The sequence below is a fragment of the Lactuca virosa genome, chromosome 2 (genome assembly GCF_052849685.1).
Source record: "Lactuca virosa cultivar CGN04683 chromosome 2, Lactuca_virosa_CGN04683_v6, whole genome shotgun sequence".
NCBI lineage: Eukaryota > Viridiplantae > Streptophyta > Magnoliopsida > Asterales > Asteraceae > Lactuca > Lactuca virosa.
Window position 1 is genome coordinate 142,778,172 of NC_136427.1, and position 17,746 is coordinate 142,795,917.

At 40.6% G+C, this 17,746-nt stretch overlaps 1 long non-coding RNA gene across 1 annotated transcript; it reads right to left on the reverse strand.

Moving 5' to 3' along the window:
- Nucleotides 1–1,492: 1,492 nt before the first annotated feature.
- LOC145156543 (uncharacterized) lies at nt 1,493–17,532 on the reverse strand. The gene is made up of 5 exons (XR_013736777.1): nt 17,342–17,532; nt 3,132–3,200; nt 2,741–2,817; nt 2,018–2,068; nt 1,493–1,672 (listed from the first exon to the last, which is right to left on the reverse strand). It is a non-coding gene; the product is annotated as an uncharacterized LOC145156543 (long non-coding RNA).
- Between the last annotated feature and the right edge of the window lie 214 nt (nt 17,533–17,746).

The window sequence follows — 17,746 nt, forward strand, 5'->3', positions numbered from 1 at the left end:
AAACAACTTCGCAACACTAATACTATACAAAACAAGTAAACATTCAAATGGTTGGACTTAAATAATTCTAATCTTGCTTAATGGGCCTTTGTGACCCATTAACATGACTTTTGGGCCTAACATAAATAATACATGTTTATTGGGCCTCATGTGACCCAATTACATGCCTAAAGAACCCTCAATGGCTTTTACATGCTATTAGGCCTCAGTGGCCCATTAGCATTGCTAGTAAGGTCCAAATAAATCATATGCGAAATGGGCTAACGCGTCATTCGTATACTCGACAGCCTTAAATAACATACGTGATTAGTAGGGCCTCGTAGTCCTCTTCTCTTCGTCTGTTAGGCTTATCTTCTATTCAAGTAAACAAAAATCAGGTAGTTAATCAAGGTTATTCAAATTCATTTGGATTAAGTGAGTAATAACGGGCGACACCAATAAGTGTCGGTCGTAGTCTGTAGTTATAATCAAAGTCTCCTGGAGGGAGAGCGAGAGTTTGTGTATAGATCTATACGGGGGTGACTCCCCCACACCTAAACTGTTCGCTACAGTTAGACTCGGCCAGTCTAGGGTGACAAAATCTTAAGCTCAATTCTGGCGTTCGCTAGAATGCCAAGACAGGCGAACTAGTTATTATCATGCATGGTTATAACGACTCACATAGAGATCCAATACCATCTAAGTAATCATGGGAAATCATATTCATTCCTTGTGACGATACAATAATACAAAACAATCATACTATTTTATCGGAAGACATCGAGTTTCCCGGGGAAACACCATTATCCACTTGTACTTTCAGTAACTATAATGCAAGAATTTATGATGGGGAAACATATCATTTTTACGCGTTTTGAAATCATTCACGCATATACTTATGGATCATCACACCTTTTGTATCAACAATTGCCGTTTCAGAAAATATCGGATTTTCTGGGTTTTACAAACAATACAAAGCATTTTCATATCAAACTTGCTTATGAACTCACCAACATTATATATGTTGACCGTTTTCAAAATAACTTGTATTCTCAGGTAACAGATAAGCTAAAGAACAATACCAAGTGTGTTAGGATGTTATGTTTTGAAAACTCTCAAACAATTTATGCTATGGATATGTAATATTTAGACAATGTACTTGATGTGAACAAGGCCAGTTGTAATGTATTAATGCATGATGATGTTTATGTTATGTTTCATTATATATTCATTGTGATGATATTTCAATTTAGGTCACGCGAGCCCTCGGACGTTTCCGCCGTCTGTTTCGGGGGTGTGACAGGTTGGTATCAGAGCTCTGTTTATAGTGAACTGGCATATCTAACCACACATTGATATGCAACTATAAACCCAACAAGGGACTAAATAACTCTGAACAAAACAAATAAAATATACTAATAAACACTCTTGCTTGTACGACTTAGAAAAATGAACATAATAACAAATCAAAGAAGATGATTGGGAAAACCTGACATCCCGGTTAAGCCAGGACTGTTCACAGTTGTATTAGGGATGAATGTTGTAACGACGTAAATTTTAAAACAATTTTTCATTTTTCATACATGATATAACTCATATAATATTCTCAAGATCTCATGTGTCAAATGTTATCATAATCCTCTGCCAGTGTGTACAAATCATGTCGGCGCCTTCCCGCGATCCTCGCTGGTACCTGAAACACATATCACATAACACGGTAAGCATAAACGCTTAGTGAGTTCCCCCAAAATACCACATACAACACATAAGCCATTCGAGGCTATAACTCGATATGACCCTCCGGTCAATGTGTCTCAGTGGGACCCTCGAGTCCCGTAGCTCGTTGGACCCTCCGGTCCGGTCTAAATCGTTGGACCCTTCGGTCCGGTCTAAATCGTTGGACCCTTCGGTCCGTTCTATATAATATTTAGCATACATATAACACAATGCACATAAACTCCAACATAAACATAACACATAAGACCCTCCGGTCTGCACATAGACACCACTCTAGGTAATGTATAGTGAGAAGACTCACCTCGGGTAATCTCGGAAAATCTCGAACTCGAATATTTGATCTAGCCTCCGCCTAATCACATAAAGTAATTATCTCTAATTAATACGCCTCTCAAAGGCTAAACTAATCCCTCCCTATATTCTCTCAGAAGGGGAAAAGACCACTTTACCCCTCCAATGGTCCAAAGTCCAAATGTTGACCAAACCCTAAAAGTCAACCCCAGTCAACGTTTCAGTTTTGACCAGACTCGGCGAGTCCATACGTGTCCTCTGAATCCTCCTAAGGCCTCACTCGACTCGTCGAGTTAACCTTTTTCTCAACGGTTACCACTGATCACGAATCGTGGTGCAACATGACCCGAGTCGTCGAGTCCGCTCATGGACTCGGCGAGTTTCGTCCATGAGATTACTCAAATGACCTTCTGAGGTCAGATCTGCTTCTCTAACCTATAGATCCGACCTTCTAGTACCCAATAATTATGCAAAGGTCCAACCTTTACGCTCATGCAACACTCCTAGGGCTTCTTTTAGTGAAATAGCTCCTAAAATGGCAACCAAGGTCCACAACTCCAAAGGGACTGCATAAAGCTGGAAGGTTGGGACTCTCTGGACCTCTTAAGGTCCAGATCTAATGCTTATTCCACAAAGGGACTTCAAATACTCCAAAATCCTTTGAAGACAAGGGTCAAGAAACCCTAGATTCAAGCAATCTACACCATACAGAAAGAGAGGGCCGATTTGTTACCTCAAAGTGAAGCTCCTTGCTCCAAGACCTCAGAATGACAACCTCCTTTGGTCCTTCTTGCTGGAACCCTTCTTTTCCTTAGCAAAATCACACCAAAATGCACTCACAATCTCAAGTAAGGCTCAAGACTCTCTCACAAGCTCAAGGGGCGTTTAGGGTTTCTTCTCAGAGAGGTGTGGCCGCAAATGAGGCTATAAGTGCCTTTAAATAGGTCCCAAACCCGGGGATCTAGGGTTTCCACTTACAGCGCCTACTCGGCGGGTCTACGCTTGGACTCGTCGAGTAGTTCATTAAACTCGCGTGGCCACCCCGCTTCCACTCGACGAGTCATAGCACCAACTCGTCGAGTAGATCAATGATCCTCAAAAATAAATAATTAAAAATAACATACCTGAAAATCCGGATGTTACAAATGTAGCCTGATCAACTACATTTGTTCAGAATACAACTATCACATGCCCTGGTACAATCACGATGGTCAGTAACCCAAAGGCATACTCTCTTGTTAAACAAGAGGAGGACATCAACCCAATTTTTATAACAACTAAAAATATTTTAGGATTAATAATAGTCGATTGATATACCCCCCCCCTTGCAGACAGTATGGCTGGGTTCCATCTTCTTGGAGATCCGTATTTCCCCAATCAGGAGAATAATGGATGGCTAGAGGAATCCGACGAGGAGCCTGAAGAGGATCCCATGGAAGGAGAGGAACCGGAAGAGGAAATCGAAGAGGGACCTGCAGGACCTTTGCCAGACATTAAAGGGAAGAGTCGGGTGACGACAACAACGATGATTCGGACACTGAGTCTGTAGTCATCAACCCCATACCCAGTGAGGGTGCCAGCTCACCGAATAGGCCCTAACGGCCCTACCCCTCCCTGGGGTATCGACATTTGGATATGGAGCAGACAACAGGGACAACGACCCCCGTTTGGCATAGCTCGCCAGTTCTATGACTTGAGGGAGGGAGGACCGGCTGACCGAGCACTTCCTGTCATGGTGAGACGGTTACGGAACACTGGCGACCTGGCCCAGGACACGGCCGAGCAACTGAATCATATGCGAGTCGCAGTGGCCCGGGCGGAACGAGAAACTCAAGAAGTAATCCATAACTTTCATGTACGTCAAGCGATGTGGGAGGCTCGACTACGAGCCACAGAACGACAAGTGGCGCGTCTTCAGGGCACATCCACATCATCAGTCCCACCACCCGACGCATCTCAAAGCACTTCGGACCAATAGACTTCCCTACTAGTGCTATGATCTCTTATGTTCGCTATATTATGTACTATTGACTCCATGTTTAAGTGATTACACTACTCATAGAGTCGTTATGCTGCCGAACTTTATGTATGCTCTTTTTGAGAAAATTTTCATGTATCAAAAGTACGGATATTATTAGTGAAAAATATTATGTGTTTTATGGTGATGTTTTGACCTGCTATGTGTTTTATACTCTTATTGTTTGGTGTGAAAATATGGAAACAATTAGATACAAATATCGATTCACGAAATTCTCAACTTAAATACAATATGTACTCAACGTCTTCCTGTTCCATAACAGCAAGATGCCGCAAAGACCAACCCGTGGAAACAATCAACCACCAACGCCACCGGAAATCGACTCATCTGCGTTTCAAGCAGCTGTATCTGCTGCAGTCACAGCAGCCATGGTGCGAATCCACCAAGAGAACAATGGCGCAGGAAACGGGCAGGGGGCTGGAAGTTCAAACAACGGGATGAACCAAGGACCTACCAAGACATGCTCTTACAAAGACTTCACCAACGCCAAGCCACGAACCTTTAATGGTACAGGGGGAGTGATAGCCCTGAAAAGGTGGATTGAAAAGGTAGAATCAGTGTTCAAGATATACGGATGCCCGGACAAAGTCAAGGTGAAGTTTGCAGCATGTACATTCGTTGATCAAGCCCTTTCCTGGTGGAATGGGCATGTGGAGGCTATGACTCTTCCCGTGGCTAATGTCATGCCATGGACGGAACTAAAGGAAATGCTAATGGCTGAATACTGCCCGCATGGCGAAATTCAGAAAATAGAGCAAGAGCTATGGAATCTCACTGTCTGAAACTCCGACATCGATGCCTACATAACGAGGTTTAGCGAACTGTCTCTGTTGTGCCCTAGCATGATTACTTCTGAAGGGAAGAAAATCGAAAGATTCATCTGGGGATTAACCTCCCCAATTCAAGGAAACGTGATTGCTGCGAATCCCGAAACTTTTGACAGTGCCAAAAGGTTGGCCAAGAAGTTATATGACCATAACACCAAGAAGGGCGAGAAGTCAGGAGAAACTGAAAACAAGAAGGAGAGTGACAACAAGAAAGGAAAGAATAACAAGAGGAAGGGACGACATGGCTCAGAGTCGTCAAAGAAACAACAAACAGTGACAGTTAATGCTGCAACCACCCAAGTTCCCTCCACACCACATGCTCCAGCCTCATCCACCCCAAGTGCCCCTAAGCCATATTCCGGAAATCTCCCAAAATGCAACAAGTGCAATCTCTATCACAATGGTGAATGCAGGGAGATGCAATGTACCAGTTGCAACCGAAAGGGTCACACGGCAAAATACTGCAGGACCTATCCTCCCCAGAACCAGCAGTAGGGAAACAACAACAACAACAACCGCAACTACAACAGCAACAACAACAACAACACCAACAACAACGACAACAACACTGAGGCTAGCCACACCTGTTATGGATGCGGAAAGACTGGGCATTTCCTTCGAAACTGCCCCAATATCAACAACCAAGGGAATGGAGGAGCAGGGAGAGTGCTGACCATGGGTCAAGGAGAAGCGGTTCAGGATCCCGCTGTTGTCACTGGTACGTTTCTCCTTAACCACTCATATGCATGCATCTTGCTTGATACTGGGGCAGAGCGAAGCTTTGTGAGTAATAAATTCAAACATTTGTTAAAACAACAACCCCAAAAGCTTAATGAGACCTTTACGGTGGAAATGGCTAATGGGAAAACAGAATCAACTGGGGAAATCTACGTAGGATGTACCCTAACCTTAAATCACCACGCCTTTCAAATAAACTTGATACCTGTAACTATTAGGAGTTTTGATGTGATTATCGGAATGGAGTGGTTGAGCCCCCATCATGCCGAAATTATGTGTTGCGAGAAGGTCATTCGCCTTCATCTCCCTAACCACGAAACCCTAATTATATATGGGGACAAACCCAGTACGAACCTACGTCTTATCTCGTACATTAAGGCACATAAATATCTACAGAAGAAGGACTTGGCGTTTCTAGCTCACATAGTGGATAAGTCCAAGGAAGAGATCAATATTCGAGACATCCCAGTGGCTTGCGATTTCCCGGATGTCTTTCCTGAAGATCTTCCGGGGATACCCCCGGAAAGACAAGTCGAGTTCCGAATTCACCTTGTGCGGGAGCTACGCCCATTGCCAAATCACCCTATAGGTTGGCTCTTGCGGAGATGCAAGAACTATCAAGCCAACTTAGCGAACTCTTGAGCAAAGGATTCATCCGACCTAGCTTCTCACCCTGGGGAGCTCCGGTCCTCTTTGTTAAGAAAAAGGACAGATCCTTTAGGATGTGTATTGATTACATAGAACTGAATAAGCTCACTATCAAGAATCGCTACCCACTTCCGCAAATCGACGATCTATTCGACCAGCTTCAAGGAGCGAACTATTTCTCTAAGATAGATCTGCGATCCGGCTACCATCAACTCAAGGTCCGGGAAGAGGATATTCCCAAGACCGCTTTCCAAACTCGCTATGGACATTATGAATTTGTTGTAATGCCCTTCGGTCTAACGAATGGTCCTGCCGCATTTATGGAGCTGATGAATCGAGTCTGCCGACCATTCCTCGACAACTTTGTCATCGTTTTCATCGATGATATCCTGGTTTATTCTCGAAGCGAAGAGGAGCATAGTCGACATCTCCGGCAAATCTTGGAAACCCTACGAACCGAAAAGTTATACGCAAAACTCTCTAAGTGTGAGTTCTGGCTCCGTAGCGTAAATTTTTTAGGTCATGTTGTCTGCCACGAAGGGATACATGAGGACCCTTTTAAGATAAAGCCATTGAAGGATGGGCAGTCCTAACGACACCCACAGAAATTCGTCAATTTCTGGGTCTCGCAGGCTATTACAGACGATTCATTCAGAACTTCTCCAGAACAGCCAAGCCACTTACCCTGCTCATACAAAAGGGCGTACCATTTAAATGGACAGAAAAGCAGGAGGTTGCCTTCCGAACTCTAAAACGAGCTCTCTGTAGCGCACCGGTACTATCTTTACCAGAGGGAACTGAGGACTTCGTAGTATACTGCGATGCTTCGAATCAGGGTTTAGGTTGTGTACTCATGCAGCGTGGGAAGGTGATAACTTATGCATCCCGACAACTAAAGACACATAAGGTGAATTATACCACCCATGATCTCGAATTGGGAGCTGTGGTCTTCGCCTGGAAGATTTGGAGGCACTACCTTTATCGTACAAAGTGCACTATTTTCACCGACCACAAGAGTCTCCAACACATTTTAAATCAAAAGGAGTTAAACATGAAGCAGCGAAGATGGGTCGAGCTGCTAAATGATTATGAGTGCGAAATCAAGTTCCACCCAGGCAAGGCTAACATGGTAGCTGATGCCTTGAGTCGGAAAAAATACTCAAATCGCCGTGTAAAGACTCTTTCAATAACCATTCAATCCCATCTGTCCTCACAAATCAAAGCAGCCCAGTTCGATGCCATGGAGATAGAAAACAAAACAAGCGAAGCGTTACATGGAATGGAAAAGGACTTCGAAGTCAAGGAGGACGGAGCATATTATTTCATGAACCGAATTTGGATCCCTAAACTTGGGGGATTCAGAGAGGTAGTCATGAATGAAGCTCATAGGACACGATACTCCATCCATCCGGGTTCAGATAAAATGTACTTGGATATCAAGCAACAGTATTGGTGGCCTAACATGAAGGCAGAAATTGCCACGTACGTTAACAAGTGCCTCACTTGCGCAAAAGTGAAGGTAGAATATCAGAAGCCCTCGGGACTATTACAACAACCGGTAATACCCGAGTGGAAATGAGAAAGGATTACTATGGACTTTGTGACCAAATTACCCAAGACAACAGATGGATTGGATACCATATGGGTAATAGTCGACAGGTTGACAAAATCCGCCCATTTCCTGCCAATAAAGGAGTCATACAAGATGAAACGATTGACGAGAATCTACATCAAGGAAATCGTGAAACTCCATGGTATACCAATATCTATCATCTCAGATCGAGATAGTAGATTTACTTCACGCTTTTGACAATCGCTTCAGAAAGCTATGGGAATGCAACTAGACATGAGCACTGCCTACCACCCACAAACCGATAATCAAAGTGAGCGAACCATTCAAACGCTTGAAGATATGCTTCGTGCATGCGTGATAGACTTTAGAAGGTTGTGGGATACCCACTTGCCCTTAATTGAGTTTTCGTACAACAATAGATATCACTCAAGCATCAAAGTTGCTCCTTTTGAAGCATTATATGGGCGTAAATGTAGATCGTCGTTGTGTTGGGCTGAGGTAGGTGACACTCAGCTAACAAGAGAACAAACACCAAGCAATGCATTAACAGTACCATAAATCATACGCGAAACAGCGGAGAAGATAGTTCAAATCAAAGCTCGACTTCAAGCATCACGAGACCGACAGAAGAGCTACGCTGATAAACAGCGAAAGCCCTTGGAATTTCAAGTCGGGGATCGGGTGTTGTTAAAAGTCTCTCCCTGGAAAGGGGTGATTCATTTTGGGAAACAGGGAAAACTAAACCCACGGTACATTGGACCATTCGAGATTCTTGCCCGAATCGGTCCAGTGGCTTATAGACTGCAACTACATGCTGAACTCAGCAGTGTACACCCCGTGTTCCATGTTTCCAATCTGAAGAAGTGCCTATCCAACGAAACTCTCGTCATTCCATTGGAAGAAATCGAAATCAACGAGAATCTCCTGTTCATCGAGGAACCAGTTGAAATCATGGACAGGGAAGTGAAGCGTACTAAGCAAAATCGCATTCCGATTGTGAAAGTTCGTTGGAACACGAAACGTGGACCGGAATTCACATGGGAACGCGAAGACCAGATGAAGTAGAAGTACCCTCACCTATTCTCTCATTCTCAAATGTAGCTTCAAAAAGAATTTCGGGACGAAATTCCCTCTAACGGGGGATGATGTCACAACTAGGAATTCTGATGCTTTGTAAACAATTAACAAGGATAACATTGTAACTAAAACTTGAAAGCATGTATGATGCTTATCCAATGACAACAAAATTCCATCAAACACTCTATACAAACGCTCAAATAGTCTACAAAAGGTTGGAAACCCTAGAAGTCCCGGTTTAAGTCCATTATGGACAAGGATTTCCTTATTGGGCCTAATGGGCCAATAAACTTCCAATGTGACTATTTTGGGCTTAGAACTCTTAAATGGGCTCTCATTGGACTCACTCTCATGAGACTTAACCTTTTTGGGCCTTATAAGCCTAAAATGGACTAGTTTATCTTTAATGGGCCTTATTGGGCCATAACAAATCCAAATAGCTTTAATAGACTCAAATCCATTCCTTTATGCTAAATTGGGCCGTGAGCTACTCTAAAGGCCCAATGGACCGAAAACCATCAACTTGGGCTTCACATTGTGGAATTCAAACACTAAGGCCCAAAATATCTTCTCTTCCTTCTCTCCCCCGGCCTAAGTAGAAAAAAAAAACATAGAAAAAGATGTAAATGGGGAGGGTTGACTTTGGAGGTGCCACCTCCTTATTACACCCCATATCTCCATGCATGGACCAACATGCATCCATGCAAGTCATTTCACCTCTCTCTTCCCCCTCTCTTTTTCTTCTTCGGCCAAGAACACAAGGAGCACACACACACACACACATTTCATCAACTTCTTTCAAACACACTCTCTCTAGAAAAGCTTCATCTTCTCCATTCAAATTTTCGAGATCTTGGAACATTTCAAGGAGGTTCTTCCACAAAAATCATCATCCTAGGTAAGTTGATGCTTGGATCCATAATCTAGTCTCTTTATTTCATCACGAATCTCTTCTAAACTCACACAAACTCATGATCATCATCCTGGAAAACTCTAAGTTCGAGATCCACCCAATAAGGCTTGTTAGGACCAAAACTCTTCCATTTCTTTCTTCAAAACCGACAACAACAAGAAAAGGTGAGTTCATACCCCTCTATTTTCGGTTTTCATATGATTTATGGGGGAGAATAGAAGTAGAATGTGAAGATCTATGTGTATTTGTATGTTATGTGTGATTTCTTGTGTTTATGTGGTTAATATGTGCTAAAAATGAAAGATATTTCACGATCTATAGTTCAAGAAGGAAAAATATGTGATCTAGGATATATTTCACTTAACATGTCAAGATAAACTACCATACAAGGTTTATAATAAGCATACTACAACATAAAGTTGGTTATTAGGCTATTTTTGACAAATAGACAAAAGATGAGGAAAAAGATGTCATTCACGGTTTTTAGAAGGATCAAAAGGTCAAAACAGCTAAAATAAGAGTTTTTATAAATGTTATGCTTTTTAAAGGACTAAAAATGTAAGTTTTAACCTAATGGGCTAAAATTTGGGCTTTTCGGCTATTTAGGCCCAAATATGCGAAAAATCAAATTTAAGGGGGCTGAAATGGAAAGTTTTCTCAAAACAGGGGCTATAAACGTAAATGGACCTATTTCAGGGGTTAAAATGGCCTTATTTATCAAAAGGGACTAAAAACGCAAAGATTTTGGATTTTGGGTCAAAATTGTAAAAATTGCGAAAAGTGGGGATTTCAATGCAAATCTTTTAACTAAGGGGTTGAAATTGTCCAAAATTAAATTTTGGGCTTAAAACATTATTTAAATAAGTGTTTGGGTCAAAAATGTCAAGAAAAATAGTTCAAGGACCTAATATGTCATTTTTTTCATAAAAAGGACTAAAATTGCCAACTTTACCAAAATAACGGACTGAATTGGTCAAACTAATATCTTTGGTCAATTATGTTAAAATAACTGGGTCAAATTATACAAAATTTTATAACTTATGGATTTAAATAGAAAAGTATATATTTTAATAAATCTATGAATCGTTATAAAACAATTTGGTGATTATTACGACTAATCGATTAAACAACTTCGCAACACTAATACTCTACAAAACAAGTAAACATCAAATGGTTGGGCTTAAATAATTCTAATCCTGCTTAATGGGCCTTTGTGACCCATTAACATGACTTTTGGGCCTCATGTGACCCAATTACATGCCTAAGGGACCCTTAATGGCTTTTACATGCTATTAGGCCTTAGTGGCCCATTAGCATTGCTAGTAAGGTCCAAATAAATCATATGCGAAATGGGCTAACGCGTCCTTCGTATACTCGACAGCCTTAAATAACATACGTGATTAGTAGGGCCTCGTAGTCCTATTCTCTTCGTCTGTTAGGCTTACCTTTTATTCAAGTAAACAAAAATCAGGTAGTTAATCAATGTTATTCAAATTCATTTGGATTAAGTGACTAATAACGGGCGACACCAATAAGTGTCGGTCGTAGTCTGTAGTTATAATCAAAGTCTCCTGGAGGGAGAACGAGAGTTTGTGTATAGATCTATACGGGGGTGACTCCCCCACACCTAAGCTGTTCGCTACAGTTAGACTCAGCCAGTCTAGGGTGACAAAATCTTAAGATCAATTCTGGCGTTCGCTAGAATGCCAAGACAAACGAACTAGTCATTATCATGCATGGTTATAACGACTCACATAGAGATCCAATACCATCTAAGTAATCATGGGAAATTATATTCATTCGTTATGACGATACAATAATACAAAACGATCATACTATTTTATCGGAAGACATCGGGTTTTCCAGGGAAACAACATTATCAACTTGTACTTTCAGTAACTATAATGCAAGAATTTATCATGGGGAAACATATCATTTTGACGCGTTTTGAAATCATTCACGCATATACTTATAGATCATCACACCTTTTGTATAAACAATTGCCGTTTCAAAAAATATCGGATTTTCTGGGTTTTACAAACAATACAAAGCATTTTCATATCAAACCTGCTTATGAACTCACCAACATTATATATGTTGACCGTTTTCAAAATAACTTGTATTCTCAGGTAACAGATAAGCTGAAGAACAATACCAAGTGTGTTAGGATGTTATGTTTTGAAAACTCTCAAACAATTTATGCTATGGATATGTAATATTTAGACAATATACTTGATGTGAACAAGGCCAGTTGTAATGTATTAATGCATGGTGATGTTTATGTTATGTTTCATGTATATTCATTGTGATGATAATTCAATTTAAGTCACGCGAGCCCTCGAACGTTTCCGCCGTCTAGTTCGGGGGTGTGACAATATGTTTGATAGGTCCTGAATACTCTTTACATCTTTATTGGGCTTTGTTGACCCATTTACATGTTCGACGGACCTTGGATACTCCTTGTGTGCTTATTGGGCCTGTAAATAATATACATGTTGAATGGGCCTTAGTTGTCCTTTTACATATATATTGGGCGCATGATATATATAATTTCATTCCTTTTGAGCCTAGATATACTTTACATGCTTAGTGGGCCTTAGTTGTCCACTTACATGTTCAGTGGGCATGTAATGTACTTTATATGTTTCTTTTCGCGTAAATTATATTAAGGATCTAGTGAGACGTGTCGGTTGACACCTATTGAGTGTACGATCATAGCCTGTAGTTATAACCAGAGTCTCTTGGAGGGAGAGCGGGGGTTTGTGTATAGATCTATACGGGGATGACATCCCACACCTGAGCTGTTCGCTACAGTTAGACTAGACCAGTCTAGGGTGACGAAAACCTTACCTTATTCCGTCGGCGTCTGTAAATGCCAAGAAAGGCGAAATTGTCATTATCTAGTATGGTTATAAAGACTCACTTAGAGGAATTAACGTTATAAAAATTTACGGGAAAACCATTCTCTTTTTTCTTTGGATTACTCGGTAACTTACTCGCGCCGGTACTCAACCTCGGGGGTTGCTATACCAGCATTCTCTTTCACAGACAACATCTGGTTGTCTAGGGGCATTCTCTTTACATTCTCTTCATTCTCTTTTTGCATTCTAGTAAACAATAACACACATGCATTAATACAAGATCGGACACAAACATACTAAACTATTTTCAGAAAATATAGAATTTTCTTGTGATTACAAAGTTATACAAATCATTTTCTCAAACATGCTTATGAACTCACCAACATCTTTATGTTGACCTTTTTAAATTAACTTGTATTCTCAGGAAACCGTTGAGCAGGTTGGGCAGAACGAATTCATGGATATTTTGTCATATTTTGTTTCATCATACTATAACTATTTTGGCATGTAATATTGAAATACAATACTTGATGTAAACTATGAATGTTGTTATATTACATGTGTGATGATGATGATGTTATGTTTCAATTATAGACTCTGTGATGATACTACAAAGATGAAGTCACACCAAGCCCTCGGACGTTTCCGTCGTCTGGTTCGGGGGTCTGACAGATTGGTATCAGAGCATTGTTTATAGTGAACTGGCATATATAATCATACAAGATATGCAACTATAAATACAATGAGACTAAAACACTCTGAATAAAATACATACCTAGGTGTGCATTGATACTATAACCCTAAAAGTCTCTGGAGGAAATTGAACACCGTGGTCAAACCCGGACAGTTATGTAGTCGTACTGGGGGTAAGTATAGCCTGATCAACTATATTTATTCAAAATACGACCAACATGTGTTTGGGAGTGATCATGTTGGGAAATGAATCTAGAAACTTACCTCGTATCCAAAACGCTCTAAGGAACTCAAACATAAACAGTTAAAATACTATATGAGTATTTTGAAATCTTATCTACATACTCTCTTTACACGTTTCTCACCCCTCGTGCAGACACTATGGCAGGATTCCACCATCCAGGAGATCCCTACTTCCACAATCAGGGGAATGGTGGATGGTTGGAGCCAGAGGAAGGGCTAGAAGAAGAACATGAGGAAGAACCTGTAGGAGGACCGGCAGAACCGGTAGCGGAATCAGATGAGGAGGAGGATGACGGCAACGACGCGGATGACTTGGACACGGAGTCCGAAGTCATCAATCCGCCATACATGGCCAGGGTGCCCCCATACAGGACGGGCCCCAATGGTCCTACGCCCCCATGGGCACACGAGATCTGGAGGTGGAGCCGCCAGCAAGGGGTGCGACCCCCATTTGGTATGAACCGGGACTACTACGACTTGAGTCACGATGGACCTGCAGACCGAGCCCTGCCTGTGATGGTAAGGAGGACACGCGACATCGGCGAGCAGACACATGCAACCGCCGGCCAAATGGTTGCCATGAGAGCCGCAGTTGAGCGCGCGGAAAGGATGACACATGAGGTAGTCAGGGACTACCAGGCGCGACAGACAGCATTGGAAGCCCGGCTTCGGGCCGCCGAGCATCACCTGGCTATACTCCAGGGTGCATCCACCTGGTCGTTAGCACCAGACCCTTCTCGTCGGAGCTAGTATCCGTTCATCTGCTACCTGCTACCTTTATGATTTTCCTTTATGTAGTACTCTATTTAGTATCGACTACATGATTAAGTGATTACACTACTCATGGAGTCGTTACTCTGTCAGATTTTATTTCATTTCATGTATTGTATACTTTATGTGGGAAAATTTTCATGTACTCAAAAGATTATCATTAATGAAAACGGCTATATATATTTTTTTCTTTCTCATGATGTTGTTATCTGTTATGTGTTCTATTACTTTTACTACATGTTGATTGTATGCACTCACTTACTTACACACAACCGAATCACCGACACTATTCTATAATCAAGAAATCATGAAACTAGAATACACTGGATACTCAACATCTTTCCGTTCCATGACAGAAAGATGCCTCGAACACCAATATGCAGAAACCGCAACGCAACACCACCACCACCGCCTCCACCATAAATGGACTCAGCTGCATTTCAAGCAGCAGTTTCAGCTGCAGTTACAGCAGCATTGGCTCATATTCACCACGGGAACAACGGTGGAGGTAATGGGCAAGGGACTGGAAGTTCAAACCAAGGGATGAACCAAGGACCCACAAGAACCTGTACCTACAAAGACTTCACGAACGCCAAGCCTCGAACCTTCAACGGGACGGGAGCCGTGATAACTCTGAAAAGATGGATAGAAAAAGTGGAATCAGTAATCGAGATCTGCGGATGTCCTGAGGAGTGCAAGGTAAAGTTTGCGGCTTGCACATTCGTCGATCAAGCTCTCTCTTGGTGGAATGGTCACGTGGAGGCCATGACACTCCCTGTTGCGAATTCTATGCCATGGGGGGAGCTTAAGGAAATGCAGATGGCCGAGTACTGTCCAAGGGGAGAAATCCAGAAGATTGAGCAAGAACTGTGGAATCTCATAGTCCAAAACTCCGACATTGATGCATACATCTCGAAGTTTAGTAAGTTGTCACTCTTGTGTCCAGGGATGATCACGTCTGAAGGGAAGAAGATTGAAAGATTCATCTGTGGATTGACCTCTCCAATTCAAGGAAATGTAATCGCAGCGAACCCTGGAACGTATGACAGTGCTAAAAGGCTAGCCAAGAAGTTATACGACCATGGAAACAAGAAGGGTGCCAAAGCAGTGAGTTTAAAGCTTAAAAAAAAGGCAGATGCATTTAGTTTGTTACTTTTGTGTCCAACAAACATGGTTGATGTAGATACGGAGAAAGAGAAACATTGTAAGAATTTACCGATAATACTCAATAATAACTGAGCTTATCTATCTATATTAATATCTAAGCTACGAGGTTAAATAAATCAACAACATAATAAAAATTAAGCTAAATAAGATTCATATAATCAAATAGTGGTGGTGTATTTAAGTTGGAATTATAAAAATTGAATTAATAGCTGAATGTTCAACAATAATTATACCAATGCATTTTGCCATGACTAATGAATTTTTAGAAGAACATTTTATGATCATACATGCTCTCACTCGTCTGCATACAATTTGATTAAACCTGCTGAACAGGATATTTATTGCCTTTAACTTGTATAAATGTTTTTTAATTTAATGGTCAAAGTTAAATAAATAGTTACGGAGCTTGTTGACACAAAATATGGTATTTTAATGTGTAACCTTTTGAATGAGATTGATGGATTTGAGAAGGATGCGTAACAGGTGGTTATAGTTGCTGCTAACAAAGATGTGCATTATAAAGATTATAATATTATTTAATGCGGTTATTAACCAAAAAATGGAAGATTAAATCTGAAAAACGGCAGACCAAAACCAAGAAATACAACTTACTTTATTTTTCAATTCTTTTGAAATAGGATGCTTGTTGTTTTAAAAAATCCATAATTTAGGATTCTTTTCAAACTCATAAATGCTTCTGGTCCTTTATAGTTTTGAAATTATCATTGATAAATAACATCTTAATTTCATTCCTTTATAACAAAGAGTTTTGCACATAGTTAACAATAACAAAGGTGATTTAACTCACCATATGTTAGAAATTAGGATTATGCATAATAGAGCAGAGGTATTGATTATTGTTGTTAAATAATTGAACTTGGGACCAAAATAAGTAAAAATAAACTTATGACCAAAATAAATAAAGGAAAACCATAAAATCCAGACATCGACATTAAGGTAAGCAAGAAACCATTGAAAGCCTTGAAGAAAAACTCAAAATAACATCTCCATAAATGGTTTTAGTAGAAGAGAGACTTGTGAGAGAATGATAAGTTAAAATTGGTGATAAACAAAAGAAGAATTCGCCTCTTGACACTTGTGGCACAGTATACCCAAGATGTGAGATTGATATATCAGAGGAAGACCAAGAAAGCGAATAGGGTAGAAATAAAACCCTAAAATAAACATCCAACATATAATTTTGAGATGGGAAATAGAAAAAACGCAGATGACTAACAAAATATTTGAAGAATATGAAAGTGATGACAAAGTGCGGTGCGGCCGGTGGCTGTAAGGATAGAAAGAAGGAGAGACGATAATAGCTTGAAATGGAGGAGACGATAAAACCCATACCTCTAGAAATCTTTAGAACTTTTTCAAGACGATAATGTCTTCCCAACCCATACTTTAGAACTTTTTCAAGACGATAATGTCTTCCCAACCCATACTTTAGAACTTTTTCAAGACGATAATGCCTTTTCAACCCATTCCTGTAGAACTCTTTTCAACCCATACAAAAGATATTGTTTTTGTGAAGTGACCTTAACAACAATAAAATAACATTTGATAAATGTTATGTTTTATAAAGAATGGGATATGATTCTCAGTGGTGGTGCGGTAGTGTGATGTCCGGCAGTGGTGAGGGCCTCGATGGTGGTGGTTTTGTCTTAGAGAGAATGAGAAGGGAGAGATATTCAGAAAGTTTTGAAATTATAGCAAGTGTACTGAAAAAATACGACGGATGTTCAGATGCAAGAACTGGAATTACGAAATTTATATACATACCTGCTACTCGGTGGAGAGATTTGGGGGTGTCTATCTAGAGAATAGAGATGGATAGTGGATTATAATTATTTGTTGAACTTGGGTAGGGTTTCTCGACTAAGAGAGATGAAAGAGGTAAGGGGAAAGTGGGGAAATATCTGAAAAATGAAGCATGTAAGCAAGCTCTTTGAAGAAGCGTGTTGAGAAGGAAGAAGCTGTTCAAGGCTTCAAGCATAGGAGAAGCACTGTATCATGATGTGCCCTTATACACAGTGTTAACATTTTAACAAATGTTAATGTTTAAAATAATACTGTAAAATGATGGTGTACTTTATTAAATTTACACAAAAACCCACACATGGAAAAACAATAGGACTTTTGAAAGTACAATGATAAAATAATAAAATTTTGGAAGAAAAATGTTAA